Consider the following 12,267-nt stretch of genomic DNA (forward strand, 5'->3'; position numbering starts at 1 on the left):
AATGTTTTAGAGAAATGCAATGGTACCACAGAGAAAATATTGCATAGATTTTTTATTAATTATTGCATCACCCCGCACATTATTACTACTGGTGTATCACCATGTGAATTGTTAATGAAAAGGAGGTTGAAAACCAAATTTGATTTACTTAAGCCTAATGTAAATAGTCATGGTATAAGGAAGCAAGAAGTGCAGGCTAATTATCATAAGGGAAATAAAAACTAATGTTTATACGGAAAAGCCTAGCTATGAGAAGGGTGATCATGTTTATGTCAAAAACTATTCTAGATATGGACCACCAAATATTCCTGGAGTAGTAGATGCATGCACTGGACCAATTTCATGTAGAATCCATTGCAATGATGGTTCAGTTGTTCACAGACATTATGACCAAATTTTTAAAGAAATTGTGCCTGAGTGTGGTACTTATGTTTCTGATGTAACAAATGAAAATTCTAGTAACAATTGTGAAAACCTCAGTAGCCAAAGTTCTGATATTATGAACAATTTTGGAAATGAGGTTACTGAGAATGTTGTTATGAACAGTAACAGAAAGCCTTTAAGAAATGAGAGTGATTCAAGTATCAATGATTTGGGGAGCTGTTGTTAATAATCAAAGTCCTGTAAAAAGTCCTATGCTAAGGCGTTCACGTTGTGTTCGTAAGCCAGTGGAACGTCTTAATCTTTAACTTATTGTAAGTCTTAAACTCACAATGATTGCAGGAAGGTTGAGGACTGGCAGAGGGATCTCTAGTTCTCTTACATGATACAGGAAAACAGGACACATCCTTTGCACACCTTTTCAATGGGCAGAAAGCGACCAAAAAACGTCACTGACATTGGTCGGAAAACTCATAAGAACTTGAAGCAAGTCGTGAACATCTAAGGAAATACCTTTTCAATAGCGTTTAGCTGCAACCAGGGAATTAGCAACAGATTCAGCAGAGGGGGGTGACAACCTGTGGGCAGACCCCACCAACCTCCCTTAGGCTACCAGTTTAACTCCTCCCAGGTGCAAGGGAGCATGTCACTGACCTTGGCCTAGGAGAATCGGCAGGCTGGGAAGCCACCTCCTCCCACACTACACTAGAACTAGGTGTCACCGGGTGACGCACTAACACTAGGAGCTACTGGATGCTCTGAAGCACTCCTATCTTACATTAGGACCTTCATAGAAGCAGCTAGCTGAGTGAAAGATTCTGTAATAGATTCGAACCTCTTATCAATCCTAATCTGAAGACTGACAATGGTGTTGGGTTTGAAATTAAGGGAGCTGGGTAAGGAGCAGGTACAGATTGAGAATTGGGAACAGGGTTAATAGTAATGACAGGCTCAACAACATTAACATCATCATCATCAGTAATATCATCCTGACAGGATTGCAGGCTACCTAAAGCTTTGCTAATTTGTCAAGCCATCACCTTTCTTACCCTATCACTTGCCAGTTTACGTAAGTGTGACTTTAAGGTCTTCCATTTATTCAAGCCCCAATCAAATTTGTCCCCTACAATCTGAACAAATAGTGAGAATCATACGACTCCTTAGTCAGACGGGTACTGCAGCCCTTATTGCAGCCATTGCTGCAATACTTAATACTGGAACTACTCAAGTCTGACATATTAAGTCAAGTCCAAAATCATCGTTATTGGTAAAATCACAATCATCCAAACTGTCAAAATCAGAAAAAATGGAGTCTAACTCTATCTAATTGCACCAAAAAGGCAATACAAAAAATCAGAATATTCACCAAAACGATAGGAATACAACATAGAATGAATTCCAAAATCAAGCTGGAGCTAACAGTTAAGGGGAAACATTCAAACATCAGCCGGCAGAAACACATTGAAGCCATGTTTGCTAGTTGTTCCTCTCTAGCCGCAAGTGGGTGGGGCGCGTCACCTAACCCCTAGAAATAGCGCAACTTGTGAATGTTCAAAATTCAAGTTGCTGATTGCAGAAACTTTTAGTTACATAATTACTGGGTAAGTTACTTAATTAAAACTTACTTTTGCATATGGCTGCTACATGCAATTTCAATATATTTGGTTCCAAATCTTAAGTCCTATTTAAGTTTTTGGTGAATTCATCTCAAGAGAACTTGCATTGGATATCACTGTTCCTAAATTAATATAAAACCTTCCACAACACTGTTCTGTGGGTGCTGTCACTTGTTATTCTTCCTCCTAATTCCAAAATTCAAAGGAAAATTACAATTTTATTCATGGATGGGGGATGGATTATCATTAAATATTGCACTTACATGAGACTTAACATAATGGTTTCTCATGTTTGGAAGTTTCCTGAATGTAGTGTTTCATATAAGTCATCAGATCCTATGTAAAACTCACAAAATAAAAATATCATTAAGATCACTGTACAACAAACAAGACAAAAAAGAAGTAAAATACAGTACTATAAAGTAAACTGGATGTTCATTATCTTACCTTAAATGAGGAGTGTACCAGGGTTTCATCAAGGTCAATAACCATGCACTTCTTGTGCATGTCTCGATGGCTGACGGAGGGCAACAGATGTCTCTGAGGTCCTGTTGGTGGTGGTAAATGAGTATATGGGGGCACATCCTCTGATACACACACACCATTTTGGGCAGCGCTTCCTTCATTCTCTGCAGAAACACAACAGCAGAAGAGGGTGCGGAAGAGACTCATTTTTGGCTTTTTACCACCACTCTGACTTCTGGAAGACAAAAAAAAAAAAAAAAAAAAAAAAAAAAGAATTTCATGAATATAATTATATAGTAAACATTTATCAGATACTGAGTATAAATATTCTATAATGATTTCACCACAGTGTAATGGCTGTGATGAGATTTTCCTTGTTGAGCTCTTCCATTCTAAATGTCATACATTTATGAATACCTATGCAGCATAATCACTCCTGTTGTTTCTCTTCTCTCTTTCAAACTATTACAGCAATGTGTTCAAAATTTAAGACAAATTTTTTTCTAGATAAAAGAATCTGGACGATAACATAGTACATGCATAATCAAAAGAGGCCAGAAAGTCTTATTTTGACAGACAACAAAACTCAGCCACTCTCTTGGATAAAATTATTCCAGATGTAAAAAATTTTAATCAAATTATATCTATACCAAAAATGAAGTTGAGGAAAACATGATACTAAATGTATAAAATAACACAAGGTTTCACAAACTTGAAAAGATAAAATAGTTAGGAATGGAATTGGGCATCAAGGTAACTGGAAACCTTTTATCACATCACCAAAAGGATTTCGGAGTGCCTATCACAGCAGTACTGATCCACATATTCAGCCCAACAACAAAGCACAAGATATGAGGATTCAACTACAATTTTCAATGTTAGTGGCAATGATTTGCAAGCCACCATAAAATCTCACAAATTCTTAGTAATTTGGTATTTTTGCTTAGCTATACTTACCCCGAACTACTATTGTAGGAGAATTCTGAATGTCAATCTGGTACCGACCAGAGAAAAAACCTGGTTATTCCTTCCCCTACCCCTAGCCAGGTACGTGCCCCAGGGGTCGAAGATCCTGACCCATGACCAGTCTCCAGTCCTTTCCACACCTCTAATGCTCCTGTCCTCAGATATGCAGGGGAAGGCAGGGAGGGCTTAAAAAACTCCGTAGTTTCGGGGTAAGTATAGCTAGGGAAAATACAAAATTACTAAGAATTTGTGATTTGTTCCAACGCTGTTGTACTTACCCTGAACTACTATCATAGGAGACTTACTCTTTAGGAGGTGGGAGTATCTAGGGATGGGGAGCCCGGTATAACCAGGTTGAGGTTTCGTTTGTCCTGGGAGGAGGGGGACATGCTCGAGCGGATTAGGGCAGGGGGGGGGGGGGTTCGACGATGGGGGAAATCGATCTTCCCCGCAGGGGAGGGGAAGAATCAACCACCAGAGTACGTAATGCAATGGTTTGTATATGATAAAACTCCTCATTAATCTCACCTGTATATACGAGAGATCCTGACAAGTACGCCGAAGGCCAGGAAGGGATGAAGAAGGGGGGCCCCGGGTAGGATTACGAAGGATGTTCATACTTCACACACACACACACTCACACTCACGACACACCTGGCAAGACTAGGCTCTCTGTTGACCTGCCACCACCGGACCGATCTCGAAAGAGTCCAGGGACCTGCTAATGCAATCCTTGAGGTAATGGAGTAAAGGTGGACTGCCTTTCCCCAGACTCCTGCCTGGAGCACCTGACTGATGGCCAAGTTCCTGGCCTATGCCCCTGATGTCGTGGGGCTTCGCCCCCTGAGGGGGGGGGTCTCGCTTCCTCGTAGACCCCCTTATTGGTTTCTCTCTATCAGAAAGAGATGATGTTCTTAGAGACTTTCTTCTTTTCCCGGCTGGTGGAAACAAACAGGTTCCGAATCCCGTGGCGGAGACCCTCCGTCCTGCTGAGGTATTTCCTCACCTGATCGTCCACTACTACTGAGGGGTTCTGGGTCTTGGCCACAAAGAAGGGCACGAACCTGAAAGTGAGATCCTTCCAGCCCCTCGAGTGGGAAACATCATAGGAGAGGCCATGAAGCTCACCCAACCTTTTGGAGGAAGCCAAGGCTAGCAGGAAGACCATCTTGAGCATGAGCTCCCTGCCTGTGATGTCCTTGAGGGGCTCGAAAGGAGGCTCTTCAGAGCATCCCAGACCCTGGCTACGTCCCAGCGAGGATCCACCAAGGCCCTGAGGGGAGCAGGTCTGCTCAAAGCCCCTAATAAGTAAGAAGAGGTCCTTGAAGTTACCCAGGTCTACACCCCTTTGGTAGAAGACCTGGCTCAACGCTGCCCCGACCCCTTTGATGGCCGCAATGGAAAGTCCCTTGTCCTCCCTTAGGTGGACTAGGAACTCCGCAACGTGGGGGATCTTAGTCTGTAAGGGGTCCAAGTCTCGCTCCTTGCACCAGGCCCTGAGCAGTCTCACTTTGCCTGGTAAACTGCCGCAGAGGACTTACTTAGGGACCCCGACAAGTGGAGGCCACCCTGCGGGAGAAGCCTCTCTTGTTCAGGAGCAGCTTGATAGCCTCCCCCCAATGAAGGCAGAGGGCATCCAGGCCCTCATGAAACCTCTCAAAGTGGGGCTGCCTTAGGAGGTTTAGGAGGTCCGGTCTTTGGGCGAGCCCCCAGGGGCCTTGGATGGACAATTCTAGGTGGTCTGGAACCAGTCCCTGTCTGGCCAGGGCCATGAAGGTCATGAAAGAACAAATGGACAGTTAAGTTTCTATTAAGCCATTTTTCATTTTACATTTCTTGTATTTTCAGATGAGGATGATGGATGGAAGTTTGGATACAGCCATGGGCTAACGACTCAGAGGAAAATAAGATGGCTAACCGAATCTGGGCTATAACCTTCAGAGGCCAGGGATGTTGGTGCGTCCTTCATTTCATGTTCCTGTAAGCTAAATACATTAAGAGATTAATCCTTTGTTAAAAGAAACTGGAAAAAAAAACTATGACTGTCATCGCAAAAAGAGTGAGAATCTTGGAAGGCCTGAAGTCCTTTCTCAGGAGTCAAAAGGCATCATAGCTGAGGCAGTGGTAGATATTTTGGCATGATAAGCATCACGTTCAAGGCCTGCTTCGAAACAGTGGTATCGATTTCTTCTCAAGTAAATTATATATATATATAATTGTATACATACATATATAATATATGTGTATATATATATATATATATATATATATATATATATATATATATATATATATATATATATATATATGATATTGTTATGATACAATAAAGTTCTGTACATACTTACCCGGCAGATATATACTTAGCTATAGTCTACGACGTCCCCGACAGAAATGATATTGTTAAGATACAATAAAGTTTTGTACATACTTACCTGGCAGATATATACTTAGCTATAGACTCCGTCGTCCCCGACAGAAATTCGAATTTCGCGGCACACGCTGCAGGTAGGTCAGGTGATCTACCGCCCTGCCGCTGGGTGGCAGGAATAGGAACGATTACCGTTCTAGAACCAGATTTTCTCTTCCACCTGTCTCCTGAGGGGAGGTTGGTGGGCCAATCAATCGTATATATCTGCCAGGTAAGTATTTACAAAACTTTATTGTATCTTAACAATATCATTTTTGTACATGGAACTTACCCAGCAGATATATACTTAGCTGATTGACACCCTTGGTGGTGGGAAAGAGACAACTATTTACTGAATAGACAGGTAAACAACATACGTTGTAGGTAATAAATAAATAAAACCTTGGTTCCTACTTGATCAGGCGGAAGACTCCATGGCTAATAATGCCTAGGAATCTGCTTCGCCTCAAGACCTCAGCGAGGATGTGACCTATGGCTAAGAGTTCTTGTGGGTCTGTCGATGGGGTCTTATCCATTTACTCGACAGAGCCTCTTACATGACAATATGCCTATGCCTAGTGGCATAATTAAGGAGCACAACACCGATCCCGATCACCTGATCCTAACACGAGGGTTAGGTGCTTAAGTTGAAAAGAGTTATCTACAAACTCCTTTCAAACAACCCAAAGAAAAAACACGACGTTAAATAAAATTTACTCACTAGTTAAGGATCAGTATCTGCTCCCTATCCCAGCAATGTATCCGCAGACGACGTATCACCAAGAGAGAAGGATCCCTCGAAGGTTATCTTGACATCCTTCGGATAATGGGAAGTCAACACAGAGTTGCATCTCCCGTATGTGACAGCTAATATGTCCTTATGACATATTGTTAGGGAAAGAACAAGAATTCGGAAAAGCTCGCACTTCATGCACTTTTAATTCTCAGCTGTTTGAAGGAATCATCAATGCACTTATCAAGTGCTTAGGAGATCACAATGTCTCAAAGAAGGCCAGGGCGTTCTTTGATATAGATCTCTGGGGTGAAGCCTGGAGCCTGGCTAGCGCTTCGTGCCTGGCAGGCGCCTAGAGCCTGTCTAGCGCCTCGCGCCTGGCTGGAGCCTTGCGCCTGAATGGCGCCTAGAGCCTGGCTGGAGCCTCGCGCCTAGATGGCGCCTTGCGCCTGGCTGGCGCCTCGCACCTGGCTGGTGCCTGATTGGCTCCTCCTTCCTGGCTAGCGCCTCGCGCCTGCTGGAGCATTGCGTCTGGCTGGTGCCTTGCGCCTGGAAGGCACCTGGAGCCTGGCAGAAGACTTCATGATTACTGTCTATGAGTCTGCATGCCTCAAGAGTTTCAGCGAGGTAGGGACCTATGACTGACAAACCCTTCTGGATCATGTCAATGGGGGCTAGCCCGCTTACACGACAGAGCCTTCTCGGATCGTGCCAATGGGGGCTGACCCACTTACATGGCAGAGCCTTACCTGTATCATATCAATGGGGGACTAGCCCTCTTACATGACAGAGCTTTAGGTTTCTCTTTACTGGAAGGAGCCTTGCGTCTGGATGGATCCTCAATCCTGACTGGAGCCTAGCCTTGAAGGAGCCTGGCACCTGGCTGGCTTCTAGAGCCTGGCTGGCTCCTAGAGCCTGGCTGGCTCCTAGAGCCTGGTTGGCTCCTAGAGCCTGGCTGGCTCCTAGAGCCTGGCTGGCTCCTAGAGCTGGCTGGCTCCTAGAGCCTGGCTGGCTCCTAGAGCCTGGCTGGTCCTAGAGCCTGGTTGGCTCCTAGAGCCTGGCTGGCTCCTAGAGCCTGGCTGGCTCCTAGAGCCTGGCTGGCGCCTCGCGCCTGGCTGGCTCCTCCACACTTGCTGGAGCTTCGAGCTTGGAAGAGTCTCTAGGCTGTCTGGCAATGTCCACATCGGACACTCTTATATCTGTCCGATTTGTTCGCCTCTGGTGCATTTGCGCCAGGTTGGAGGCCCGGTCCTTCTCAGTATCCGACCATGACAGAGTTCCTTGGAACTGTCCGCCTCTGGCGTTTTTCGCCTGTATTGGCATTTGGCGCTTGGCTGGCGCTACATTGTCCGAGAGTCCTGAACAACCACATAGTTTATCAGGAGACTGGAGAAGGGTGGAAGAACTTCTTCCCCTTTGAGCTTTTGGCCCCTGGCAAGGGGAGGTGATTTTAGTCAGCTACACCCAGTAGCGCAGGATATCTAACAATACGAGAGAGAAGAGTCTTCCTCCGAGGAGGATCCTTCGTGAACACTTCTTTTGCTAACGAGATCTCTTCTTACATGTTGATTGAGGTCCTCGTTGCAGAATCTTCCCCTATCCTTGCCCGAAGGAAGGGAAGGAGTCTGGAAGTCGAAGGAGACTCTGAGCTGAAATTGGGCGGAACCCTGATTTCTAGCTCTTATTGTATCCTTCTGAATACCTTCTGGGAAGCATTTTGAGCCTCATCGCACCCCGAAGACTCTGTAGGCAAACGTTTAAACCATCTCTTCTTCTGTAGATGAAAATGTAAGTACCCTGCCTGGGCAACTAAACTTCTATCTGAAAGCGTTGCGTCAGGAATAGAGGGATTTATTTCTTTTGCCAGGACATACTATGCTGGCAAGAAACCCATTGCCGAGTCTCCATTGAATCTGATGCGAGATTCCAATGCACAAAAAATTCACTTGTCTTCTTGGTCGTCGTTTAGGGCTAAGAGAAACAAAGAATTCCTTCATAAAAATTCCTCAAAGAAGTTTGATGAGGAGCAGTTCCATTTTCTTTGTCGGAACACGGATCTGTGGCCACAAAAAAAAATCCCATTCGAAGTACATGATATCCTACTCTTGTCGTCTTGCGGTATCGTATAAGATCCCGAAGATCTTAATCCTCTGTTATCTCTAATTCCCATTTGTAGAGACAGAGTATGGCCTTTTACTGCGTTCTTTGATAGCAGATATATACATAGGTGATTCTTCCCTCTGAAAGTGAAGAAAAAAACCTCGCTATGTGGTTCACAGAGGTATCGGAAGAGGACAGTTTTCCTCATTCCATCTAGCACGATCTGCAGCAATTCTATGTCTTAGCCATGACTATTGTCATTTACCTTGAAAAAACCTCTCATTTCATGTCCACTTCTGGTCAGTCTGCACGCGGACAGACTCAGAGTGGAGAGGTTTTATAGGTCTATTTATAATAGATTCTGAGAATATCCAGATACTCTTGGAAAAGCCTTACGAAACATGCTGTGAGAAGAACGTGACTTCTGTGAATCCAACCTCTCTAAGGCCAAAATGAGGCATACATCCTCTCTTCCTTTGACGCCCAGTTATCTTAATATCTGTTAAGAATTTAATAACTAGGGGAAAAAAAAAAGGGCTAAAGTTTATTCCCCTTCTAAATTTAAATTTAGATCTTATATTGCTACCTCTCTTGGTTCGAGGAAAAAGAAGCAGTCTAAAGGAAGCCTGTTCGTCTTCTACCTTACAAAGAGATCTATGAAGAAGACTTTCCGCAGGTTCTCACAACTCTTTTCAATAAGTGTTAGACATACGTTAACAGTTATTATCTTCGATCGAGAAGGTTCTCACGGACATGCAAAATCTTGCATCGAACCTCTTAAGGATCGTTACGTTCCGTGTCTGTTCCCAAATAGGTTCTCTTTTGTTAACGCGAACAGGGGTGAAAAAAGAGATTCTCGATGCTCTTTGCGATATGAGAGTGTCGTGGAATTGGCCTAAGTGATTAAAATAAATCATTTCATCATTCCTTGTAAGCGACCCCTTTCCGATTAAATGGGTAACGAAATCAGGAACGAATCTTGCCGTTACCGAGCCTGCTGTCCGAGAGGCTACTGGACTCTTAGGTTAATAACTCGCTAACACGAGAAAAATATCTTGGATGGTGCTTCTGGCGCGGCAGGCGCTTCTGGCGCAATTTGCGCCAGGCTGGCGCTTCCTTCTAGTTCTTTTTAGGTTATGTGCCCATAAACATCTATGCCTTATGGTACCCGACATCCTTCACATGTTAATTCCGTTCTTAGTGGGAAAAAACTTTTATATGCGTAGTATAGTCCATTCAGGGAAACAACTTCTGCCACTAAGAGAATGTTTTCCATCCGACTCGCCCAACTTCTCTTGAGCAATATCCGAATTTAAAAAGGTTGTGTGCGTTTCTCGAAAGGATGAGAGGAATTATATATATCGCGCGCTGCCGTATTAGAATCCTTTTATAATACTGTCACATTGTGGTAAACAGCATTAATCTAGGAAACCTTTGTAAGGATACTAGGAATTCTGTAGTTAACCTCGGTATGTGCATAAGACTTGACCATACCGTAGTCTTAAAGTGAATTCTCTACTACATTCATCTTCTCACTAAGCATGTACTCTAATAAGCCATGCTTTTCGTAAGCATGAGAGCATTATACAATATAGAGTTCCGCTGCGTTAGAATCTTTTTAAAAATGTTACCTACGGTAAACAGCATTGAAATGTTGTAATATCTTTCTTATTGAAAGCTTCTTAGCAAAAGGCAGACAATGTTTTTATTTATGTTTGCTTAACTATCCCCTCAATCAGAGGCTAAAACCACGATTGTAGGGGAGAGACACGGTTATTCATTCCATCCCGCAGGAGAGAGACATGTTACCGACCATTCATGACCGACACCTACATGATACTGCGTTGGTGTCTAAGCGATAGCAGTCTCGTTAGCCGACTGGCCTTACTCTTCCAGAGTTGCCAGCTACTCCATTTAATAAAGGAATCTATAAAATTATTATCGAACTTCAGGAAGTTCTTATAATGCGAAACAAGACTTCGATAAATCTAGAAGCTAAGTAGGTGTTGTCTTAACAATCCCTTTAAGCGTAGTCCTTCCTAGGAAATTCCTGGAAGGATACTGGTAACTGAGTTGCTCAGCAAAGAAGTAACTACGGTATGTGCTTATGATTTTGCCGTATCGTATTCTCACAGCAGATACTCTACTACCTTCTTTCCTGCCGAGGCAGATAGAGAAAGGATATTCTGGTGCCTGGATCCTTGCACCTAGCGCTGGAATGTTCCGCGCCTGGAATGTTCCGCACGCTAGAAAGGAGACTCGCTCCTGGAACGTTCCGCTTGCGTGGAAGGTCCCGTGCGCCCTGACAGTTCCGAGCGCCTACTAGACCCCTTTTAGAAAGAGCCTCTTGCCCGGAAACGTTCAATGGAAGGATCGTTCTGATTGCCACTCTACTGTAAGGCTCCTTGCTCTAGCCGTCTGTTTTTCTGGCGCAATTTGCGCCAGGCTGGCGCTTCGTCTCTTTGAAGGCGCCTTGCGCCAAGAAAAATTTTCTAGAACGCGGCTCGCGTAGTCTGTTAGCTGGAACGCGCCTCGCTGCTGGCTATAGGAACGTAGCTCACGCTAGCTTGCTGGAACGCGGCTTCCTGGCAGCGGCTGGCCTCAGTGTTCTCTTAGTTTTCAGAGAACGCGCTAGATCATCGCTCCAAACATACATTCTTCGTCTTTTCGGATGTAAGATGAAGAGACGCACTTTTTTAAGGATGCCTTATCAATGGCTATCCTTGGCAGTCTGGGACGTTCTACAGAACCTGCCGAGGGGACGCCTGACCGGGGGGGTTCTCCCTAACACTTCTGCGGCTGTCGACTTTCCTCTCCACGGGTGGGTGGGAGTTTGGAAGAGGTCTAGGCCTGGAAGCGCTACGGAGCCGATCAGACGCACCCTCCACTGCACTGGGAACCCTATATTCACTTCTACCTTTTTAGAGCTCGCCTTTTGAGCTCCATCCATTATCTTCAAATTTGCACATATGAATTTGTAGATTCTGTGGAGTAAGAAGGTGATGAGGATGCAACAACTACTAGAATTGTCAATACTCTAACTGAATTGGCTCGTTAGTACGAGAGCTCTTAAAGCTTCTAAAGGAAGCGTATCTAGTTATATGCTTTCTGACTTCCTAAAGTAGGAAGTTAGATCTTATATTTCCTTCATCAAGTTCTAACACTTATACACGTATTAGTGAAAAAAAAAAAAATCAATATTTCCCTTATTGCAAAATATAAGTGTCTACCGAAAAATTCGGTAGTTTCACGTAATATATTTTTCGAAATTTCGAAGCCAAATTCATTAAAAAATTAATAAAAGCGTATGCCAAACCAAAGACCAGTACTTCCCTGCAAAAGACAGCCAGAAGGTCGATGGCGATGAAAAAACGAAAAAAAAAAACGAAATCAAGTCAGGAGGTAGCAACAACGTATGTTGACACTACCGCGACAGAGAAAATCTGGTTCTAGAACGGTAATCGTTCCTATTCCTGCCACCCAGCGGCAGGGGCGGTAGATCACCTGACCTACCTGCAGCGTGTGCCGCGAAATTCGAATTTCTGTCGGGGACGACGGAGTCTATAGCTAAGTATATATCTGCTGGGTAAGTTCCA

The sequence above is a fragment of the Macrobrachium nipponense genome, chromosome 2 (assembly GCF_015104395.2).
Source record: "Macrobrachium nipponense isolate FS-2020 chromosome 2, ASM1510439v2, whole genome shotgun sequence".
Classification (NCBI taxonomy): domain Eukaryota; kingdom Metazoa; phylum Arthropoda; class Malacostraca; order Decapoda; family Palaemonidae; genus Macrobrachium; species Macrobrachium nipponense.